At 36.9% G+C, this 5,069-nt stretch overlaps 1 pseudogene; it reads left to right on the top strand.

Annotated features, from left to right (window-relative positions):
• The first annotated feature begins 2,228 nt into the window (after nt 1-2,228).
• Nucleotides 2,229-3,129, top strand: LOC105499069 (MAPK-interacting and spindle-stabilizing protein-like; annotated as a pseudogene).
• Nucleotides 3,130-5,069: the final 1,940 nt, after the last annotated feature.

Raw genomic sequence — 5,069 nt, 5'->3', positions numbered from 1 at the left:
GCAGTATACATTGGAGAAGAGCATGGAGGATTCAAGAAGTGAGGTCACATAAAAGAGAAAAAAAAAGAAGGAATTCAGTAGACTAGATGGTAAGACAGGAGATTTGAAAAACAAAAAAATGAAACTGTGGTGTATATATATATGATGGGATACTGCTCAGCCATATAAAGGAATGAATTAATGACATTCACAGCAACCTGGATGAAATTGAAGACTATTATTCTAAGTGAAGTCACTCAAGAATGGAAAACCAAACATCATATGTTCACAACTCGTAAGTAGGAGGTAAGCTATTAGGATGTAAAGGCATAAGAATGACACAGTGGACTTTGGGGACTTGGGGAAAGGGTGGGAAGTGGGTGAGGAATAAAAGACTACTAATTGGGTGGGGTATATACTGCTCAGGTGATGGGTGCACCAAAATCTCACACATCACCAGTAAAGAACTTACTCATGTAACCAAACACCACCTGTGCCCCAATAACCTATGAAAAGAAAAAAATTTAAAATAATGATAATCAAAATTTTAAAAAAGGAAAACAAAAAAATGAAGATATAGTAAATCAAATAGTGCCAGAATAAAAGGGAGGAAAGAGTAGTTCCTCAGAAGAACTTTTTAAAAAATATTACCATAAAAGGGTAAAAAACAGTACATATCCAGGAAAATTAGTACTGAGAGGAAGAAAGAGAGCCAATGAAGGAGAAAAAGAAAGAGTGGCTAAAGAGTTATGAGATAAACAGAGTATATTTAAAAAATTTTCTTCAAGTCACCCAGGTAATTACTGCTTCAAAGTTAAGGAGGGTGAAGATTGAGTAAATGTCTTTGGAAATATAAGTGATTGATGATTTGAAGCAATTTAGTAACATGGTAGGGATGGAATTAGATGTCAAGTGTAAGAGAGTAAATGAGAAGTGAGAAAGTGAAAACAGTGATGATAATTGTTTTTGTCTAATAAATGAATGAAAAAAGCAGGGCAATACATGGAGGAAATATCAAGGTCCAGAAAAAATCTTGTTATCTGCCTGATGTTTTTAGGATAGAAAGAAAAACAGATATAAACAGAAGGAAAGAACCTGTAAGAAGTGAGTCAAGTAAGGAAATAATAAGGTAAAGGCACACAAGGATATACTCAAGGCTGTGGGTGAAGCTATTAACCTTGGTAGAGAGAAGTTTTCCTGGGAGACAGGAGGGAAGAAGTAGGGGATGTTTGAAAATACATACAGGAAACATTTAATGTGTTGAAGAATGTATAACTTTACAAATTTTGAAGTGAATATGCACTATGAAAGCCATGTTTCTTTTGGTGTCCTTGAAATTATGAATTGTTCATTGCAAAAATATTTTAAACTACTTCCGATAAGGTAGTGAGATATTAAATTTTTATAAAATATTACAAAATTCAGACAAAATCCAATTTCAAGAATGCAGTCATAGATTAGGTTGTAAAAAGCAACACCATTCTCAGTCAATATAAACATATGAAATAAAAACTACAAGTCACAGTTGTCACTGGCAAATTTAACTTGGTGTCCAATTGGTTCCCTAAATGCCAGGTGATACCCCATGATAAATGTGGGTATGCCCATGAATATGTGTTAGTGTGTGTGCATGGGACTTGGAGAAAAGAAAATTGGAAGTAATTGGATTATTTGCTTGTATAAGAAAGTCAAGTCTAGTTTCAGATATTAAAGGCTAGATAAAAGTCATTAGTTTTGAAGCTAATTACTTCCAATTTTCTTTTCTCCATTTATCCTTAAAGCATTGTATGAAAAGGGAAGAATCATTCCTTGCCAACTGTTGCCTTCCTATCATTCCTCCAAGAGATAAGTTAGGATATTGGTAAGACTGTATTTAATGAGACCCCAAACCAACAACTTAATAGAGTTTTCTTCTCATATAATAGGTTAGTGATGGGTAATCCTGAAATCGTGTAGTTGCTTTCTCAATTTAGTCATCCCAGGACGAGAGTACGTTCTTGTCACTTTGCCATTTATAGAGTGTTGTTTTCATGTAATAGTTCAAAATGGCCCACAGTCATGATCATATATATTTCAAGCAGCAGTCTAAAGGAAGAGGAGAAGAAAAAGACATACCTTTGGGAACATGAGTTGAAAGTACACCTATCGAAGAGGAGCCACGTGCTGCTGGTGTTGCAGCCACTGCTCTGGCTGCAGTCAGTCAGGCTGCGCCCACTTCTTCAGGGCCCAGTCCCTCGGACCCATCGCCCCTTCTAGACCCTACTGTGGTTTCGGATATTGCCGGGAGAATGTCTGATGAATTTTCTTTGGCAGATGCACTACCTGAGCACTCCCCTGCCAAAACCTCTGCTGTGAGCAATACAAAACCTGGCCAACCTCCTCAAGGCTGACCAGGCTCCAACCCTTGGAATAATCTGAGTGCTCCACCTTCGGTGCCATCTGGACTCCCACCAAGTGCAACACCCTCCACTGTTCCTTTTGGACCAGCATCAACAGGAATGTATCCCTCCGTGCCTCCCACCAGACCACCTCCAGGACCACCAGCACCCTTTCCTCCTTCTAGACCGTCATCCCCCCAACCTGGTGGTCCTTATCCAGCCCCAACTGTGCCAGGCTCTGGGACCATATCCTACACCAAATATGTCCTTTCCAGAGCTACCCAGACCATGTGGTGCACCCACAGATCCAGATGCAGCTGGTCCTTTATGTCCATGGGGATCCATGTCTTCTGGACCTTGGGCGCCAGGAATGGGGGGCAGTATTCTACCCCTAATATGCCATATCCATCTCCAGGGCCATATCCCGCTCCTCCTCCTCCCCAAATCCCTGGGGCAGCATAACCTGTTCCATGGGGCACCGTTCCATCAGGAGCCTGGGGACCACCAGTACCATATCCTGCCCCTACAGAATAGTATCCCACACCAGGATGCTATCCTACTCCCAGTAATCCTTTCCAAGTGCCTTCAGGACCTTCTGGTGCTCCACTGATGCCTGGTGGCCCCCATTCTTACCACTGAGTTAACAATGGACGAAGAGATGACGCTTTGCTTTTTGAAGTACATATATATGCACATGAATGCATATATAAAAATTGCTGGTTTCACTATTAGAGGGCATTCATGAAAGACAAATCTTGTGCCTCTCAGAGAAGATAACTGCCTCTTGTACTTGGATGTGTAGTACATCATATGTACACAATCAGATAAAAGCGTAGAAGTAAATCATTCAGCTGTGATTTTTTATTTGGTTTTCATGGAAAGTTAAAGTATATTGAATAGCTCTTTGACAGAATTTGTTTAAACTATGAAACTACACGCTTAAAAATCTAAGATGTGGATTATTGTTAGAATCTGCAATTTCATTGACAAATTATTTCAAATATTTTTCTATAATCACTTTCCCCTTCTAAATAAATAAACTTTGAGAATAACCCATCATAACCCAAAGAAATGATGCCTCAACATTTTGCACTGCTCTGTCGGACAAATTCAACTGGTCCTCTTGAGATCGTATTTTGGATATGCATTTTTAAACTGTCAGTAATTATTGTCAGATGTGGAGTTCAATAGCCAGCCAGTGTTCATTTTTATCCTTGAGCTTTTAGTAAAAACTTCCTGGTTTTATTTTTAGGCATTGGGGCATACAGCACTAAAGTCTGCTATTTATGGAAACTAACTTTTTTGTTTTTAATCCAGGTCAACATGTATGTAAATTACATTTTTAGATAATTGATTTAAAAAAAAAAAAGGAAGTACACCTATCACTTGCAGTCACATTTTATTTACTAGACTTAAGTCACATGGTCACACTCAGTTGCAAGGAAAGCTAGAACATACAGTCCTCATTTTAGGCAACTATATACTCAGTTAAAAAGCTTGGGTTCTATTACTGTAAGAGATAAAGAGATACTTAGAGATGAATGTTTCACCCCTAAAGCTTTTCCTCAGTTAAAGCAAACATACCGATATCAAGCAGATAAGGGTAGCCTCTCTTCAGTTCTTATAAGAACTGAACCTCAGGGAACAGAATGGAATGGAATGTAAATAATAACTTTTATCTCTTTCAAGCATATGAATATTTAGGTAGTAGAAGATGGTAAAATAAAATGCTGGATATTAATTATTTTTAAAATTAATTTTTCCCGAAACTTAAACTATTCTTAAGCATTTTTATGATTAAGTGAAACTTTCATTCACTCTACCTACAACTAATTAAGCATATATCTCATAATCCACACTTGGCTAAGCATTGTGAAATATTCCGAAGAAAAATATGATATGATCTCTATTCTCAAGGAATTTACAAGAACTTACAGTTTGGGTAGAAAACAAATTTAACATTCACAAGGCTTTTCAAGAACAATTAGGTGCTGAGTTGTGTGATACTTCTTTTATGAATACAAAAGGAGGCCAAATTAAAGATAGGCCCCTGTTAGCTGCAGAAGATTAAAAGCCTGTGTGGAAAACTGAAATTTGAATTGATCATATAAATATAGGTAGAATTTATTTATAAAATCTTTCATATGTTAACTCTTAAAAGGTGTATTTGTAGGATTCATTCTAGAGAATAAAGATACTGAATGCAGAAGATTAAAAGCCTTTGTGGAAAACTGAAATTTGAATTGATCATATAAATATAGGTAGAATTTATTTATAAAATCTTTCATATGTAAACTCTTAAAAGGTGTATTTGTAGGATTCATTCTAGAGAATAAAGATACTGAAGTTTAAAATTCTAATTTGTTGCTGGTGATAGTTTAAAGGATACAAGTGGCTGATTCAGTATATAAGCCAGTTTTATTTCTGTGTTTTTGCTTTAGATTGTATCCACAAGTACCAGCGGAGTACCTGACACATAGTAGACACAAGTAAGTATTTGTTAAATAAGTTTCTTTTTATAATAGTGTTTCCTTTATTGTTTGACCAAGAACTTTTAAAAATTGAGCTATAGCTTTTTTAAACATTGAAGTGTTCCAAAGTATAGAAACCTTAAGTGAACAGTGCTATACACCACTTAATACAACTGATAGATGTAGGAGGAAGATAAGGGAGGGTCCCCGTTAGAAGCTCCCACTCGCCTGGGCTTGGGGA

The sequence above is a fragment of the Macaca nemestrina genome, chromosome 5 (assembly GCF_043159975.1).
Source record: "Macaca nemestrina isolate mMacNem1 chromosome 5, mMacNem.hap1, whole genome shotgun sequence".
In the NCBI taxonomy this organism is placed as follows: Eukaryota; Metazoa; Chordata; class Mammalia; order Primates; family Cercopithecidae; genus Macaca; species Macaca nemestrina.
The sequence above is the reverse complement of the archived record's forward strand: the minus strand, read 5'-3'. Positions and strand labels throughout refer to the sequence as shown.